At 42.6% G+C, this 20000-nt stretch overlaps 1 protein-coding gene across 1 annotated transcript in view; it reads left to right on the top strand.

Moving 5' to 3' along the window:
- The first annotated feature begins 17561 nt into the window (after positions 1 to 17561).
- Positions 17562 to 20000, top strand: part of polr3d (polymerase (RNA) III (DNA directed) polypeptide D) — a 15637-nt gene continuing 13198 nt past the window's right edge. Inside the window, exon 1 of the mRNA XM_081348574.1 lies at positions 17562 to 17757. The gene's annotated coding sequence lies outside the window, so the exon portion shown is untranslated. The remainder of the gene's footprint in view (positions 17758 to 20000) is intronic.

Raw genomic sequence — 20000 nt, 5'->3', positions numbered from 1 at the left:
CATCTTCAGCAGACACTGAGGAAACTCAAATGTCTCTGTGTGATTGCAGTCTCAACACTTCATGATTTATTTTTAGCATAAACTGATTTAGAAGTCCTGAGTTTTAGGATTTCAAGTCTTCTGCTGACTAAAGTTTTGTTGCCTTTGATTTTCTTTAAATCTCTAAAGGATACTAAAAAGTTGTCATGAATGACAGATGCTAATGGTAACAAACTGTTTATCTTTGCAATTTGTAAAAAAATACTTTTAAAATACAGTAGGCTTTATAGGCAAGGCAAGGCAAGTTTATTTATAGCACATTTCATACACAATGGCAATTCAAAGTGCTTTACATAGAAGAAATTAAAATAATAAAAAGAAATAAGAATAATAAGTGATCTATTGGGTTTATACATAGCCTATAATGAAGACATTTAAACGTTCAAAATAATTTCTTGCACTTTTGCTTCAAACATATATTTTTCCTTGCAGCTGATAATATCATATAAAAAAATGAGTATTAGTATTAAAGCAAAGATATTAATATTTTGAGAAGTGTTAGTATATAAATTAGAGTGGTCATTATCTTAAATGGCCCTTAAATGTGTCATTAAAGGACACTTATTATGCAAAATTTACTTTTATATGGTGCTGTACAGCAGTGTGTACAAAACCATCCTATAATGGCAACCCCCCCCCCCCCCCCACACACACACACACACACATAAATCATAAGCAGACTCTCAAAACAAGCTGTTTGCAGTTTCTATGCAATTTGATGTCACATTGTTCAAGCCCCGCCCACAACTGCTGAGAGACTCCACCCTATTAGCATAACTCCTCCCCTGAGTGGGCTGTACACAGTCGGCCATGTTTATCTCAGCATTTAACAGTAAAAAATGTATTCTTATTAAATCTACTAAAGTTATTCTGAGAGCAGTGAGTGATTATGTTTTTCTTCTGTTGTTTGATTCATATTAACAGCATAAACTGCAGTAGGTTCTGTATATTACACTGTTTTCACTTTAATACACAGATCTAATATACACATGCAATTTCTTTCCCTGCTGTTCTACATTCACAGACATAACCAACTGTGTTTATGTGAACTTTGTGTGTATTTGACAGTTTAAGCGCAATAAGACGTGAAAGAGAACTTAATTTAACACTCACGGGACGCTCCGTCTGACCTCCAGCTTTCTGTGCGCGAGCTTCGGGTGTGTGCGCCAGAGCATGTGAGTGAAGCGGAGCGGTGTGACGCTCACGGCCCAAGCAAATGCTCCACTCACAGAACACTCGACACTCACCGGTAAAACAAATCCCGCTCAGTTCCCGCTCTGACATTACATTTCTCTATAGTAAGCTAATTGATTTCTGTTCGAACTGTATTTCTTGAAATAATGTATCAATAATATGATTATAAATAGCAGTTATGATATGATATTCTGTGACAGTCTGTACTTTTAATTAATTTAAATACATTAAATTAAAGGTATAGCGGAGGATTTTCTTTTTCCGGGTGGGTAGTGTAAACTATTGGTCCACCTAAGTGTCAATCATTCTGGTGATATGTTTACGTAAGGCCATCGTACGTGCTCGTCCCTTAGTTTTCGCTTTCTGCGCATGCGCACTTTCAGGTGTTTATGTGTGGTGGTGAGCTAGAGTTACGGTTTAAGCAATTCATTGAAGCTCGCCGTTTCACCGGGTCCTTTGAAAATGTCTGAGGGTCGCAAGAGAAAAAGTTTGTACGAACTGTATGAGAAGAAGAGAAAGGCCTCAGAAGAGAGAAACAAGATCAGAGTGTTTTTGGGAGATTGTTTCACACGATGGCGTGCGCTGAAAACACAGGTTGGGCTTCCCACTGATGCCTCAGTCGCGAAGTTTCTACTCGACAGGTAAAGTTTGGCATGCTATTTGGTGAAAAAGTGCAAATCTTCTTTTGGAAAGTAATCTTGTATGAGTGATGCCGACAGCAACTTGTAAACAGAGCGTGCACGAGGAGAACCTCGCACACGTTTAATAGGCGTTCCCTCTCGGGAGCATCTAAGCTGTGTCCCAATGTTGAAGGCTGCATCCTTTGAAGGACGCAGACTTCAAGGATGCAGCCTATGCGTCCTCTGAAGGACGCACCATGTAGCCTTCCTAGGATTTCCTAATTGTGCAACCAGGTGTTCCCGATCACCGCTCCAGGCGCCAAGCAACGGTGCGAGAAGACAGCTGCTATCCTGATCATTCATTTTGATAACTGAGTAAACAGCTATGGAGCCAGAATTGGCTATTGTCATTTTTATGGTTTATATTGTAGCGTTCGCTACTAAAAAGTAAACAGACGGATTCTTCCTCCTTCTAAGGCTTTATTCAGAAACTGCAGGGTTACTGTTGTGGCCGTAACCCACGCCGTACAACATGAAGGGGAAGATATAACGTGCTGTCTCTGCTATTAAACTCACTCTGTCTTCCCGCTTCCAGCTCTTCACTCCCTCTAGACACTTGACCCCGCTAAAACCCCGCCCCTTAAAGAACCAGGGACTAACAGATAGAACCACTTGTGAGTCGATTAACACTGTCGAACAACATAACACTAACTAACTAGTGTCTTCCATTTATACTGACATTACACTGCCCCCCCTTTAATAAGAAGAACCCTCGTCCACGAGGGGGCAAACAAAGTCTTTAAGGTGCCCAGGCCGACGTCTCTGCCTCCTTGGCCGCATCTCAGGTTGAATGTCTGAGCTTGCAAGGGGATGAGGGGTTGGGGCATGGGGATCAGTGGAAAGTCCATGGGAAGTGGCCGCATGTGGGGTGTTTAGGGCGGAGGATTCAGGAGCCACTGGGGTGTGGGGCACGGGTGTGGGGTCAATGTTGTTTTGTGAGGCAGAGGGGGTGGTCTTTCTCTTTTCAAAAGAGACGGCCAAGTTACCTCTGTACGGGGCCAGCCTGTCTCTATGCAAGGCTACCTTTCTGCCTCTAGGCGGCATCTGCACCCTATACACTACCTCTCCCACCTTCTCTACAACCAAGCAGGGGCCCACCCAGTGGCAATCAAGCTTCGGGGAGCGTCCTCTTTTCTTCCTCGGGCTGTACACCCAGACCGACTCGCCAGCCTTGAAGTCTCTTCCCTTGCTCCTAACATCATAGTTCCTTTTCTGCCTCATACCAGCCTTTTCCAACTGATCTCTGGCAAACACATGGGCTGTCTGCATTCGATCCTGCAACCTCCTTGCATACTCTGGTCCGGCAGGTATATCCGGCATGTCCGGGGGCTTCCCGAACAACAACTCTGGGGGGGTCCTAAGCTCACGCCCCAGCATAAGCAAAGCAGGGGTACACAGTGTGGAGTCCTGTACCGCAGATCTGTAGGCCATGAGAATGAAAGGGAGGTGAGTGTCCCAATCCCGTTGATGGTCAGCTGTAAGGATAGCTAGCTGTTGACCCAAGGTCCTATTAAATCTTTCAACCAGGCCATCGCTTTGGGGGTGCAGGGGCGTTGTGCGAGTTTTTTCCATGCCAAGCCGTTCACACAGGGCTGCAAACAGCTTGGATTCAAAATTTCTCCCCTGATCACTATGAATGACCTCCACCACACCGAACCTGCTGAACATCCCCTCCACCAGTGCATCCGAAACCGTCTCTGCTTCCTGGTTTGGTATTGCGTAGGCCTCAGGCCACTTTGTGAAGTAGTCCATGGCAGTGAGGACGAACCGGTTACCTCTTTCAGTGACAGGGAAGGGGCCCATGTTGTCCACAGCTACTCTTTCCATTGGTGCTCCTACAGCCTGCTGTTGAAGTTTGGCATGAGACTGATCGAGAGGGCCCTTATAAGCTGCACAGGCATCACATCTGCGGCAGAAATCCTCCACGTCCCTTCTATGCTGGCCCCAGTAGAACCCCTGGCGAAGGCGGCGGAGCGTTTTGGACACCCCGAAATGGCCAGACCCCGTACTCCCATGACAAGCGGTTAACACTGCTTCCCTCAGCGTTTTGGGCACTATTACTTGCCATCTGTCCTCCCCAGTGGCAGGCTCCTTCCATGCTCGCTGGAGCACTCCCTCACTTAGCCTCAGTGTGTTAAATTTGGACCACAGTCCCTTTGTGCCCAACGAGCAGCCCGTAATATCCCCCCAATCGGGTCTCTGCTGTGCCTCCAGCCAACGTAGAACAGGCCTCAGATCCTCATCTTGCTCCTGCTCCAACTTCCACTCTGGTGTATCAAACACCCTCAATGCTCCACATGCAGGCTGTGCTGGCTCGTTTCCCAGACACAGTTCCCTCTCCTGCGTTTCTCTCTTCTCACAGTGACGGCAGCCCTCAGCGGCACAGGGGCGACGAGACAAAGCATCGGCATTGGCGTGGTTAGACCCGGGTCTATGAACTACTGCGAAGTCGTATGACTGGAGTTCTTCTAGCCATCGGGCCACTTGACCTTCAGGCTCTTTGAAAGACATCAACCATTGAAGAGCAGCATGGTCTGTCCTTATGGTGAATGGTGTGCCACACAGGTAATATTTGAAGTGTCTCACTGCCATTACCACTGCAAGGAGCTCACGTCTGGTTACACAATAGCGTTTCTCACACTTGTTAAAGACCCTGCTAAAGTATGCCACTACCTTCTCCCCATCTGGTCTGTTCTGCGATAACACTGCCCCCATACCGACGTTGCTTGCGTCCGTGTCTAAAACAAACGGCAGTGAGGTGTCAGGTGGAACGAGGACTGGAGCTTCGATCAATGCTTGCCGTAGGGTATCGAATGCCTTCTGGCACTCGTCAGTCCAGACGAAAACATGGTCTTTTTGCTGGAGGCGGAAGAGCGGTGCCCCTATGCATGAAAACCCCCTTACAAACCTCCTATAGTAAGAGGCGAGCCCCAGGAAACTCTTCAGTTGTCTCAGGTCTGTAGGGATTGGCCAGTCTCTAATGGTGTGTATTTTGTCCTCCAGGGTGCCTATGCCCTCCCTCCCCAACTTGTGTCCAAGGAATTCAACTTCCCGCCTCATAAAGTGGCATTTATCTGGATGCAGTTTCAGGCCTGCTGCTGCCACTTTTTCCAGCACCCGTCGGAGGGAATCGAGTGCTACCTCAAACGAATCACCATGGACTAAGAGATCATCCAGGTATACAAGACATTCATGGCGAGGCACTCCTGCCAACACTTTGTCCATGAGCCGTTCGAACGTGGCAGGAGCGTTGCAGAGTCCGAACGGAAGGACCTTGAACTGCCAGAGGCCTCTATTTGTGCGGAACGCGGTTTTGGGAGCAGACTCAGGGGACAATGGCACTTGCCAGTAGCCGCTCCTCAAATCAAGGGTTGAGAACCATGATGAACCAGCTACCAAGTCGAGGGACTCGTCCACTCTAGGCAGAGGATATGAATCCTTTTTCGTGACTTTGTTGAGCTGCCTATAGTCTATGCAAAACCGCCATCTGGAACTGTTTTTCCGTGGTACCATGACGACTGCTGAAGCCCATGGGCTCTCTGAGGGCTCAACTATACCCGCCTGCAGCATTTCTTCCAATTCCTTATCCGCCGCTTCCTGTCGGGCCAGGGGGAGACGACGTGGCCTTACTCTTATCGGGCGGGCATCTGCAGTGTCAATAACATGGTGCATCAAGTGGGTTAGGCCCACTTCCTTCTCATTGAGAGCAAAAATGTCGATGAAGTCCTCCATGACTTCCCACAAGCACTCTTTTTGTTGCTCACTTAAGCCCTCACAGTTTTTGGACCAAATGTCTCTCACAGCAGAGATCCGAGTCTCCCTCTCATCATCGCATAGCCCATTGTTCACACCACAGCCATTCTGTGCTGACGGAAAAATGGGGGGAGGGGATGTGGCGTCACAATTGGGGCTGTAGTGTGTGTGACAATTTGAACTAATGGCAGGCGATTCCACTGTGTGAGGTGGTGCCCCAAGGGCTGGGCATTCAGCGCTAAGGGCATGCCTGGATGTGTCTGCTGAATACACAGATAGGGAAACCTGGGTCAAGTTTGGAGTAGGATGGGTCAGTTGCACCGAACGTCCATCAGGGAGGGTAAGTGAGTCTCTACATAGGTCCAGCACACAGCCAACGGCCCTCAAAAAATCCAGTCCCAGAATGCATGGGTCTTGCACTTTAGCCACCCACGCCTGGAACGACACGGACAGACCCCCTATGTCAAACAGGAAGAGACCTTTCCCTTTTATTGGCGCAAAATCACCAGTCACAGTTTTCAGACGAGCAGACGTCGATTCCAAGGTTGTCCCCACTGGGACCAGGTCAGGACGAACAAGGGTTGCATTCGATCCAGTGTCAACAAGGGCTGTGCAAGCGACTCCCGCCACTACAATGGGTATGTGGCAAAAATTTCCAACATAAGACCAGCCCACTACCATAACAGTCTCTGCAGGTTGCAGTTTAACCCCTTTCTCCACCCGCTGCTCCTCATCCTCAGCTTGGGGCGAGGTATGGGAAATATTATCACGGGCCCGTGTCCCCCTGTCTACACGGGCCCCTGGGCGTTTCCCTGCATTTGACCGATCCTAGGGCAATGTCTGATCAGATGGCCTGGCTGGCCACAGCCCCAGCAAACTGAAGGTCGGCGGCGTGAACGGGGCTCTGAGGCGGAGCGGCTCGGGCGCATCGTTGCAGCATTTGCATAATTATCCACCCACGTGGGCGTCCTGGGACACAATTCAGTCATTTCCGCGGCCCTCACTATTGGAGTAACTTCAACTGCATCCATTTCAGTCCCCAGCATCTCCCTTTCAATAGCCAGTTCCAGCGCTTCACTCAGTGTGGTCGGGTGAGCTAGCTGCGTTTGTACACGGAGCTCTCTTGGGCTGAGTGCCTGGATAAATCTGTCTCTAGAGAGCTCATTCTGGACTGATGTTGGCATTTCAGCATAGGCGCGTTTACATAAGCGTTCAATGTCATTGGCCAAAATACGGAGGGGTTCACCTTGTCTTCTGCGTCTGTTATTAAATTCTGTCCTTAAAAGGACAGGCTGGCTACAATGTCCAAACCGCCTATGAAGAGCCCCAACCAATGCATTATAATCATTTCTTTCTGCAGGACTCAACAACAACAGACAGGCAGCCGCATCATCAGTCAGGCACAGCGCTAACTGCAGGGCTTTATGATTCTCAGGCCAGCCTGCAGCATCAGCTAACAGTTCAAACTGGGCTTTGAATGCATCCCAATCCGTCTTACCAGAGAACCGCGGTGTTTTAATAGCGAGCGTGTCTGAATCTCTGATGTATTCGGTGCAGGCCTGGGCGCCGCCATGTTTGTTTACATCCCGCGTCTTCACGTCATCGCGAGAGTGTGTCTTGCCGCGCTGCACATGCGCTGTCACGTCGGCGCCTTTCTGCTGACGTGCAAACTCACTGTGCGGGGTAAAGGGAGGCGCGAAGCCAGCTTCAGCAGCTTGTAACATGATAGCCTCTCTCATCCTAGCCGCCTCGCTCGAAACCCAGCGCGGATCTGCCGCCGGCCCGTGTGTCCACAAGCACTCGCTTTTCCCCCTTACTGTCTCCTGCATCTCTTGCTTCACTTTCGGCCGCGCCCCGTAGTCCATCTCGGCGGCGAATGCTGGCGAATGCGGCGAATGCTCTAGTGCGTTAAAGTCCGTCACTTCTGACACCAAATGTAGCGTTCGCTACTAAAAAGTAAACAGACGGATTCTTCCTCCTTCTAAGGCTTTATTCAGAAACTGCAGGGTTACTGTTGTGGCCGTAACCCACGCCGTACAACATGAAGGGGAAGATATAACGTGCTGTCTCTGCTATTAAACTCACTCTGTCTTCCCGCTTCCAGCTCTTCACTCCCTCTAGACACTTGACCCCGCTAAAACCCCGCCCCTTAAAGAACCAGGGACTAACAGATAGAACCACTTGTGAGTCGATTAACACTGTCGAACAACATAACACTAACTAACTAGTGTCTTCCATTTATACTGACATTACAATATTTTACTGGAGGACATGGTGAGGATTTTTTAGCCCCGTATTTAGGATCATGTATTTTCAGTTTAGCCCTGTTTGAATACAAAACCCAGTTGAATATAAAAAGTCCAGTATTTCTCGCGCTCGTCATCTGCAGCTGTCACAGTTGCCAGGCGACAAGAACAATCCTTCGTAGGCTAGACGGGTCCGAGCGCGTCAGATCCACCCTTTGAAATGGGAGGCTGCTGTAGTTGTAGTTAGTTAATATTGTGACAATAAGCCTACATTTTGTTACTTTAATTTTCGGAACTGCATATTTCGTTAAGTATTCACTTACAAATGTGAAGTAACAAGTAACCTACTGAAGTACTTTTTTCCCTCACATCACAATATGATTAAACTACACAAAAGTATATAATGTAACAACCAGATATTACTGTATATTGAAAATATACAGAAGTAAAATGCAGCATAGCCTATGCAGTAGTTATTAAAAGTACTTTTTTCAGAAAGCCGTCGATTGAATCAGCCCTGCAAACCTGTTGGTAGCCAACTTAGTGGATAGTGGAAATATGCACTCAAACGCTCTGGAGACCATCCCAGATGATGTCCCACCAGCAGGAGGCCTTACCAGGGGCAGCCCATCCCGGTCCAGCAGTTCAGCTCAATAGAGTCTACATCATTTTTTTCTTATTTTATGTATTGTAAAATTAAATGTTTATGTTGACTTTGATATGTTTAACGTATTTTGTAAATAGTTGGAAAAAGTACTTTAATGTAGCCTATAGAACAAATGACTTTCATTTACCAATTTTATTTGAAAAAATAAAAAGGTATAGAATTTGTTTCATGCAGAAAGTATTACTGTCATTACAAAAATAAACAATGTCCAGAACAATTCATTCTCTTTTATTTACACAATTAAAGTTGCATAAAAATAAAATGTACATAATTTTTATTTTAAAAAATAAAAGTGAAAAAAGTTCAACAAGAATATGTAGAAAATGTATATATTTTTCAATCATTCTCTCAAGAAGAGAAAACAGCCTGTCCATCCTCTCCCTTCTTTCCTGTGCTCTCCTCGCCTCTGCCTCCCTCTGTAGTTGCATTTCTTCTCTGATCAAGTCCAAAAACCCGTCCTGTCTCGCCGCCTTCGTGCTGGTGCTGGTGCTCCTGCTGGTGCTACTGGTGGGGCTGGTGCTGCTGCCCCGGCTCCTCCTCACCGTGGGTACCCACTACTGAACTCGGCCCTGGTGCGTCCTCAGGGATTGAGGCGATGAGGACAGGGGGGTTGGTGCAATGCCTCTGTCCCAACGCCTCATCCATGAGGACAAACCAGGGCCAAGTTTCAGCAGTGGGTTTCCCACTCACACCCTCACCTGTCCCAGGACACTTGCAATCCTAAGGGCAGAGCAAATGAACCATGGCTTGTTAACAACAACAGGACAATACATTTTTAGCAAAGATGTGTGTATTACTTTTCATATATATATATATATACTGTATATACACCCATTTTTTCCTGAATTGTTCTAAAAAAAAGCAGAAAAGGGTACTTAACACAGAGGAGCAATCTTAAGTGCATTGTTAACACTGAAAAATATGACACATCAAGACACGCATACAAAATACTTAAGAAATCATATTTCTGTATACTAAAATTTGGTTAAAACCACATAGCTTGCATGACAGCACTACAAAAACACATAAAAGTGAAATCCCATTGCCTTATCTACTGCTTTTCTTATTGTTTTGGGCTTTATTGGGTGAGTGATATTTTTTATAATACACAAGTGCAAATATTACAAATAGGTCGTTAAACTAATAACGTTATTACCACAAGTTTTGCCTAAAACTACCTGATAAATGTAGCCACGCAATGGTGACGAAGGAGTTAAAGAAGTTTATAAGAAACTTTAACTCTGGTTTCGCTAGCTTTTTGAGTAAATGAAAACATAATACTTACATTTAAATGTGAATTTGCTGTCCACCACCGATCTCTAGTCTCGGCCGCCTTTAAAAATAAATAAATAAATGCTGTCGTCAACGGCGCGCAATGACTTATGGGGTAGAATAGGCCGCTAAGTGTCCATTTATGTATCCTTCTTTTCACTGGGAAACGAAGGGTGCATTTGGCGTCGCTTTTGAATCAGGGAAGCCTTCGTCGCGGCGCGATGATGCAACCGGCCTTCGAATACGGCCTTCGGAGGATGCAGAACTGAATTGGGACAGCCTTCATCGAGCCGCGGTGACGCAATCGGCCTTCAAATGCGACCTTCCAAGGATGCAGCCTTTGAATTGGGACGTCCTTTGTCGCGCCGCGGTGACGCAATCGGCCTTCAAATACGGCCATCCGGCCTTCAAATACGGCCTTCGAAGGATGCAGCCTTCACTTTGGGACACAGCTCTAGTGTGTTGCGCATGTGCATTTTTTCAAAAAGTGGAGAGGGCGGTTCTTATCTAAAATTCGGAAAGATCCTCCGCTATACCTTTAACTTTATCAATTAAAAAACACGACATTGCCCTTTAGCAAACTTAGCCTATAAAATGCAATAGCTTTTCATTATTTTATTTCCGTGAACATAACTGCCGTTGCAAAAATAAATAAAAACAAGATGAAATGCATAAAGAACACATCTGGATTATCATGCCCATAAATAATCATTGTGTGTTGGCTGTGGCTATTTAAGTTATTTTAAGTTGCACTGATATGATTGCAAAACAAATTAACAATTCATTACTCCCACCCAACGTCGCCATGTTTTAATGCTTCGTTTCCTCATTTTAATTCAAGCGAACACACAATTAACTATATAATAATTCGTTAGCCTACCTGGTGTAATAATTCGTTCCCTTGTTTTAATAAAACGAGAGAATGAATTACTTCAACAACGTGGCCATAATTTACTGAAACCAGAGAACAAATTTAATTCGTGTCCATGATTTAGCCTAAACGAGAGAAAGAATTCTTAAATTCATGAGAAGGAAATCTTTATTCGTGGTGCAACCCGGTCACACTTAATGCGTCTCTATAGCACACATTGTGTTTATCGTGCAATTTATACGCAAAAAATAGTTTTTACGTGCGCATGATACGCTTGGGTAGGTTTAGTAGTGGTGTGGGGTATGAGTGTATTATACGTTTGGGTAGGATTAGTGGTGTGGGGTGTGTGTGTATTACACGCAATAAAGTGTGTATCAAATGCGCGCGAAAACTGCGTATCATATGCGCGTAAAAACTAATTTTTGCGTATAAAGAGTGGGGTTCAACATGATGATGAAGAACTGTAATGTCAGTTACAGTGTGTGCTTGACCGCGATAGAGATGATAATCAAAACTAAACAGATATTTTGTTAGATTTTGTCAGAGTATCCAAAGCAGGAGCTGTAAAGGCTCCGCCCTCTTCTGAAAAGTGGGCGGGGATCAAGCAGCTCATTTACATTAAAAGAAACATGCAAAAAAACAGCATTTTTTCCTTCCACTCAAAAATGGCCATTTACAACGTGGTATAATTAATAATATGTGGGGTATTTTGCTGAAACTTCACAGACACATTCTGGGGACACACTATTACATAATATATATAGTACTTATATTATAAATTATCTCGTAAAAAGGGGCAATAAAAGGTCGACTTTAAAACATTCTGACATGTACTCAATATTATCAAGCCTTTCTGTAGGTAAATATTATAAAATTACAATGAACTGTCAATATGAAGTAATGGTAATATTACACACACACACTCTCTCTCTCTCTCTCTCTCTCTCTCTCTCTCTCTCTCTCTCTCTCTCGTAATGTAATGATATTTATACGGCACAAACTGTACATTCTATCCCCTACCCTTAAACCTAGCCTAGCTTTAAAGGGGTCATATAATGCCATTTTTGTACAAGCTAATATGATTCTTTAGGGTCTAAATTAAAAGTTTGTAATATACTTTAATTAAAAATTCTCATTAGTATTGTAAGAAAACACTAATTTTACCTGGTCAAAAACAGCCCTGTTTTCAGCACGCCGTTTCAGTGGATGTGTCTTTAAATGATAATGAGCTTTGCTCAACCCGCCCCTCTGTTCTGTGGGTACACCGTATTAGACATTCTCTGACCGTATCTAACACAATAACCATGTGTTATTCGTTATAAACGTGGGATTATGAATTATATTGAGAACGTCGTACATAGAAAACATGCCGTAATGTACCCTGAGTGTAAACCTTAGACGCATTCATCGTGAAGCCTGCAGCAAGGTTTGCAAATTTCGCAAAGATTAATATAAATACTAATATAAAGGTTAATAAAACATTACACTCACATCTTCTGGAGGTTCAGCAGGAACACGTTGGTACCGATCCGTTTTTTCTCGTTTGTGAAGCTGTCTGGTGTGAAATGATTCGCGCAAACATGAAAGCACAGACGATCGTGGGGAATCCCCGTGAGGGAATCCCCGCGTCAATCCTTTGGGCATATCGCTTCAAAAACAAAACTCAGCCACTGCTTCTTCAACGGCTCGGATTTAGGAATATCCAAATGACTGCTGTGTTCCTTATTACATCTAAGAACAGAACACCACAATCGCTTAGACGCCATTCTGCTCCAGCATATCAACAATGGCGGACTACTATGACGACGGCTGTCACAGCTTGCTCAGGGCGGGTCTTGTGAAACACGGCTGTCAATCACAATAGCGGGAGGGGCGTACGATCTTATGACGTCACAATATCGAACGGCTTGATTTCAGAGATGGTCAAACATATAAGGAGATTAAAACAAAACCACTGGATGGATTTTTATCATGATAGGATGGTTGTGTACAGGCACTGCCAACAGACATTTCAGTGCAATCAACTTGTAAAAGTGCATGTACCATTATATGACCCCTTTAAAAGAGATAATTTAGTATATTTATGTCACGTCTTGTTTTGGTTTTGTTTCATGTTCTTGTTTCATGTCTGTCATGTGATCCCCTGTTCTAGTCATGTGATCCTGGAGACGGCTTATGGTAGAGAAATTAACAATTATTGGTGGACATTCCTGCAGTCAGCATGCCAATTGCATGCTTCCTCAAAACTTGCAACATCTGTGGCATTGTGCTGTGTGATAAAACTGCACATTTTAGAGTGGCCTTTTATTGTGGCCAGCCTAAGACACACCTGTGCAATAATCATGCTTTCTAATCAGCATCTTGATATGCCACACCTGTGAGGTTGATGGAGAAGTGCTCACTAACAGAGATGTAGACAGATTTGTGAACAATATTTGAGAGAAATAGGCATTTTGTGTACATAGAAAAAGTCTTAGATCTTTGAGTTCAGCTCATGAAAAATGGGGGCAAAAACAAAAGTGTTGCAGTTATAATTTTGTTCAGTGTATTAAACTGCACTTGGGTTCTGCACACTTGCCTCCTGGACTATATGTTACAGTTTATCAATCTATTTCCCTTGTGGGGACTGCTATAAATTTAAACTCTCTCTCTCTCACACACAAACACACACACACGCACACACACACACACACACACACACACAGAACTGCACAGAATTGCAATCTTAGTTCAAATGTAACATTATGTATTATTATGTACAACTGTATACATCATTTAAATAAGCATGATATATCTATTGTCTAATGCCCAGGTGATATGCACAATATCAAAATATAGAACTGTAAAATTAGGCTGTGTAGTGGACGTGGAGATGAGACGCTGGAGCGCAAAAAAAATGTGATATTTTGTGATCAACCAGACCTGTAATATTTCTGTCAGTAAGGTTATTTTTCACTCTGATGTCTCTGAAAATAAAAAGCTAGATGAAATATTAAACTTTTTCTGTACGATGGGTAAATATCATATTCACAAAGCAATATACCTTAAATTCAAACCTAGTTGCAAATGTTTTGCTTATGATTTACAGTTATTCTTCACTTCAAAAAATCCCCTCCAATAAAAGAGCTTCGAAAATATCCTGTATTATAGAACAAGTTTTATATAAATTGTAAAAATATTTTATTTACTGTTATTATTTACTTTCATTTTCTCTGTATCCCCACATGTTCATGTTCATTGTTTTGTATTATTTCCATTGTAATGATTTATATTGTAATGCAAAAAAAAAAAAAAAAAAAAAAAACAGGCCGTTATTTCCGGCGTGACGATCGAGTCTGTCCCAAAAATACCTCTCAATGCGCCCTCGTGGACTCGCGCCAAGGGCCCTATAGGTCTGCACTACATGACGTCACCAAAGTGTGGACTCTGAGGAAGTCCACAAGTCCGGAGTGTGCCATTTGGGACAGGGCCTGCGTGTCTTCGTGCCATTGCTATATCCAACGTAAACATGCACGCCACGGTACCGTTGCGCAAGATGGTCAAGGCCACACCCACCCTCCACCTTGCGCCGCCTTTCTCCTCCTTATTAGTATTTAAAGCTACAGACACCGAAACGGCCTGTCTGAAGGAAGCTCATTCTGGGACTGGCTTGTAGTGGCTATAATTCTGCACCGAGGCTGAATTTTTGGAAAGAGATTTCAGATACAGTACTAGGGACCACTAAGGCCTATATTAAAGCCTACAAAAAGTAGCATGTCATGGGACCTTTAATAAAATCATTAGCGTATATAAGCATGTTAACTGGATGTTATCGCCACTGCACTGAGAACCAGAGTCTCGAATCCTCCATAAGTCACTGCTTCCCTGATATATCAGTGCCCACTCGTGCACGAGTAACTCGAGGATGGGACGCTCCGATGCTTCAACCTACAGAAGAACTGACCAAATGCTGCACCATATGCTCACAAGCAGTGCATCCCTACACAGCCAACACACGACAAACACAACACACACCAAACACAACGACTTCTGACCGCCAGAACACGACAATCACCACACACACCAAACACAACGACTTCTGACCGCCAGAACACCTCAATCATCAAACACAACGACTTCTGACCACCAGAACACGACAATCACCACACACACCAAACACAAGGACTTCTGACCGCCAGAATGCACGGATGCTTTCTGAAGGTCAAACGTTCGAGGCTCGCTGTGTGTGATGCGGTTGTGTGTGAGTGACTCGACAATCACTTGTGTTGAAGATCACCGTCTTCTCTCAGGATGATGGAGTGAAATTGAAGAACAGTGGATAATTAAAACACAACAGACCCTGACAGCCGTGCAACAACAAAAACAGACGTACAGATTTGTTCACACATGGAAATATTTTCTATTCAAAACCAAAATGAATCAAAATGAACACGGACTGAATGGTCAGGTTATCAAACAAAACACAGATCAAAACATTTATCAGTTCTCATATTCATGTAATAATGTAAAACTTTAAGCCACAACAAACCAAAACTGGGGTTGTTTTGACCTGATTTCTGAGGAATATTATAGAAATTTGATACAAAAGCAAAATAATTTTTTATTTTTTTATTTGTGGTGGCAGATTGGGAGGTTTCAAAAGGTTTATATTTGCTGAAAGCACAATTATCCTTACTATGATTTTTTACATATTATAATAATATAAGGATAAAGCTTAATTTAATTGTTGTAATATAGTTTATATTTTTTTGCTTTAAAAAATCATCCCAATACAGATATACACTCACCTAAAGGATTATTAGGAACAACACCATACTAATACTATGTTTGACCCCCTTTCGCCTTCAGAACTGCCTTAGTTCTACGTGGCATTGATTCAACAAGGTGCTGAAAGCATTCTTTAGAAATGCTGGCCCATATTGATAGGATAGCATCTTGCAGTTGATGGAGATTTGTGGGATGCACATCCAGGGCACGAAGCTCCCGTTCCACCACATCCCAAAGATGCTCTATTGGGTTGAGATCTGGTGACTGTGGGGGCCAATTTAGTACAGTGAACTCATTGTCATGTTCAAGAAATCAATTTGAAATGATTCGAGCTTTGTGACATGGTGCATTATCCTGCTGGAAGTAGCCATCAGAGGATGGGTTCATGGTGGTCATAAAGGGATGGACATGGTCAGAAACAATGCTCAGGTAGGCCGTGGCATTTAAACGATTCCCAATTGGCACTAAGGGGCCTGAAGTGTGCCAAGAAAACATCCCCCACACCATTACACCACCACCACCAGCCTGCACAGTGGTAACAAGGCATGATGGATCCATGTTCTGTTTACGCCAAATTCTGAAATCAAGACTCATCAGACCAGGCAACATTTTTCCAGTCTTCAACTGTCCAATTTTGGTGAGCTCGTGCAAATTGTAGCCTCTTTTTCCTATTTGTAGTGGAGACGAGTGGTACCCGGTGGGGTCTTCTGCTGTTGTAGCCCATCCGCCTCAAGGTTGTGCGTGTTGTGGCTTCACAAATGCTTTGCTGCATACCTCGGTTGTAACGAGTGGTTATTTCAGTCAAAGTTGCTCTTCTATCAGCTTGAATCAGTCGGCCCATTCTCCTCTGACCTCTAGCATCAACAAGGCATTTTCGCCCACAGGACTGCCACATACTGGATGTTTTTTTTCCTTTTCATACCATTCTTTGTAAACCCTAGAAATGGTTGTGCGTGAAAATCCCAGTAACTGAGCAGATTGTGAAATACTCAGACCGGCCCGTCTGGCACCAACAACCATGCCACGCTCAAAATTGCTTAAATCACCTTTCTTTCCCATTCTGACATTCAGTTTGGAGTTCAGAAGATTGTCTTGACCAGGACCACACCCCTAAATGCATTGAAGCAACTGCCATGTGATTGGTTGATTAGATAATTACATTAATGAGAAATTGAACAGGTGTTCCTAATAATCCTTTAGGTGAGTGTATATCCAATATGTGATTAACAAATGTCTATTAAAGGAGAAGTTCACTTTTAAAATGAAAATTCTGTCATCATATACTCACCCTCATGTTGTTTCAAACCTGTATGAATTTCTTTCTTCTGCTGAACAGAAAGGAAGATATTTAGAAGATTATCAGTAACCAGACAGTTTTTGGGTCCCATTGACGTCCATAGTATATTTTTTTCCTACTATGGAAGTCAATGGGACCCAAAAACTGTCTGGTAACTGATAATCTTCTAAATATCTTCTTTTCTGTTCAGCAGAAGAAAGAAATTCATACAGGTTTGAAACAACATGAGGGTGAGTATATGATGACAGAATTTTCATTTTAAAAGTGAACTTCTCCTTTAAGAGAAAGGTGAGGTTGCTACTGTAGTACTACTATATACTTTTTTACTATAAAATTTTACTTGAAATAAAATGGGAGTCGTGTTACGCCTTTATGACTGGGTATTTATTGGTATTACGCCTAAACAAAATCTTTTTTCTTTTTCTTTTTTTGTGACATCAACTCCAAATTTGGAAAACAACTTGTTTAAACATATGAATTTAATTTTATAACAATTTTAGAGTAAAACATATTTTGTAAAACATATATTTTGTATAAAATACAAATGTTTAGTACAGTACATTTGCTTTACAGTAAACTTAAACTTCTATAGCACTTTCATTTTTTGAAGTGCTTTTACTTCAGCAATAATCTGAGTGTCTTCTTTAAAAAGAGACCAACCTTAGGTCTGGATTCCAGCATTTATGTACTACAACCATTTAAGTTTGGATAGTGCATGTTCATCATGTCTATGCAGTTAAGAGGTTAAAAATTCTGCGCCAAGGTTTGCAGAGTTGACGTTCACCAATCACATCACTCCGTCACACGGGTCAAAGTGTCATTGCACGTGAAACTCCGCCTTAAACAAACTTGCACTACCTTTCATCATCGTTATAACTAAAATCTCGATTTTTCCTGTTATTTCGCTATATTTGTGATATTTTGGAGTAAGGCGGTGTTTGAAGCGTATCTGCACTAGAGTAAGCACACTGGTAAGTGTAGCTTTACTGTCATGGATCTGACTGTGTGTTTGTCTCGCCATGTGTTTGGAAGCGTGGAAGTACCGTTACCGGTTTGCTGTAAATATATATTTCAGATCTATAAATATATCTGCGACTGAATGTTCAGAGTATCGTGGCGTGTCAGCATTGTAGTATTCCTAACGATTTTAGTCCTACATCCTTAACAACAGTTCTTCACAATTTGTACAGAATTTCTGTGAGAATCTGGGATCAATCCTAAATATTCATAATGGGAATTGTTAAGAGAATTCCAGCATAATAACACCAACACTAGACCTTTTACAACACGTAGTTCTCATTAAGACTGTGAAGGTTATCTGAGTTTTAATTTAATTATTTAGAAATTGTATTATTTAAAATCTATTCATTAGTATATTTTAAAAACACGTGTGTGTGTGTGTGTGTGTGTGTGTGTGTGTGTGTGTGTGTGTGGCTGCGTCCGAAATAGCAGACTGTCTTGAGTAGGTACTTATTTTGAATATGTAATTACTTCACAACTGCTTGTTTAGACAAGTTTGTTCTATATAGTATGACGTATTAGATTCGCCATGTTGTCATTATCACGTGACCTACCAATTCTTAAATTCCATTCTTCTATATTATTGTTCCTTTCTTTTTCATACTTGATACATTTGAGAATCGCATGAGGTATTGTTTCTTTAACATGACATTGTTCACAGAACCCATTTGGCTGCTTCCCTATTATTTTAAGTGTGCTATTTCATTTGGAATGTCCTAATTATTCTATTATAAACAACCTCTTCTTTCCTTGATTTACCTGTATATCTTGGGCAATGATTAATCACATCCAAAATAAAAGTTTGTGTTTACATAATATATGTGTGTCTAATGTGTATAATTATTTTGTATATATGAATACACACATATGCATGTATATATATTTAAGAAATATTTGCATGTATATATATTTATACATAATTTATTTTATATATAAATATTTTATATATAAATAACACATTTTTCTTAAATGTATATGTATGTATTTATATTTACAAAATTATTAAACACACTAGACACACATATATTATGTAAACACAAACTTTTATTTTGGATGTGATTAATCGTTGCCCAGCACTAATTCATACTATGTAGAACAGAACATGAAGTAATTACTTATTCAAGATGAGTACGTACTTAAGGGATAATGTGAACTTGGACGCAGCCAAATTGTTCATCATATACACACTTCAGAATCTCACCGGGAGTAGTAGATCATCCGGGGACTTTAGCCGACTCTTTTATGAGACCTGTGAATTCAGACATACTTCTTTTGTTACATATTGTTTTTCGCCTACTATATAGTAGGGAAGTATGTGATTTTGGATGCAGCCTGTATATGTTATAAAGCTGTTTTGCATACGCTTGTAATAGGGCTGCAAGAATAATCACGCTTAACCGATTTGGATTATTGTGATTATGAAATAATTTTGTGAATATTTTTTTATGTGCAGCTTGTCAGTGACGTACTGCTCTGTGATCAGTAAACGCTCCATCAGAAAGCACTGCGACTGAGTCGCTTTATAACATGATTTTGAAAAATTAACACACATCAAACATCTTTTCAAATATGAAAGCGTTTATGAGCCTCGTCCAACAAAAGACAACATTTAATAACATGGTTTTACTCCAAACTCACTCCATAAGGACAGTTGAGCTCCTCCTTCTGTGAGATGATGTGCTTCTTACACAGAATATGTTTATTAGTCATGTTTAATCAAAGCGTTTCAATCTTCTGTTTATTCAGATACAGCGATAGTATGATGCCGATTGGGATTTCCTGGAATGACGTGTGTTATTGTACTTCTGTGATGGCGCATATTTGGCGTGTGTGTGTGTGAGGCGCCCTTTGGTGTTCAGATGGATAAGTGGTGTGTGCGTGTGTGTGTGTGTGTGTGTGTGTGCGTGCGTGCGATGCCCTTTGGTGTTCAGATGGATAAGTGGTGTGTGTGTGTGTGTGTGTGTGTGTGCGTGCGTGCGTGAGATGCCCTTTGGTGTTCAGATGGATAAGTGGTGTGTGTGTGTGTGTGTGTGTGTGTGTGTGTGTGTGTGTGTGTGTGTGTGTGTGTGTGAGATGCCCTCTGGCGTTCAGATGGATAAGTGGTGTGTGTCTGTGTGTGTGTGAGACGCCCTTTGGTGTTCAGATGGATAAGTGGTGTGTGTGTGGGGGCGTGCGTGTGTGCGTGAGATGCCCT

This window comes from Scardinius erythrophthalmus (assembly GCF_964197995.2).
Source record: "Scardinius erythrophthalmus genome assembly, chromosome: 20".
Taxonomy (NCBI): domain Eukaryota; kingdom Metazoa; phylum Chordata; class Actinopteri; order Cypriniformes; family Leuciscidae; genus Scardinius; species Scardinius erythrophthalmus.
Note: the sequence above shows the minus strand (reverse complement) of the source record. Positions and strands in the feature narration are given on the sequence as shown.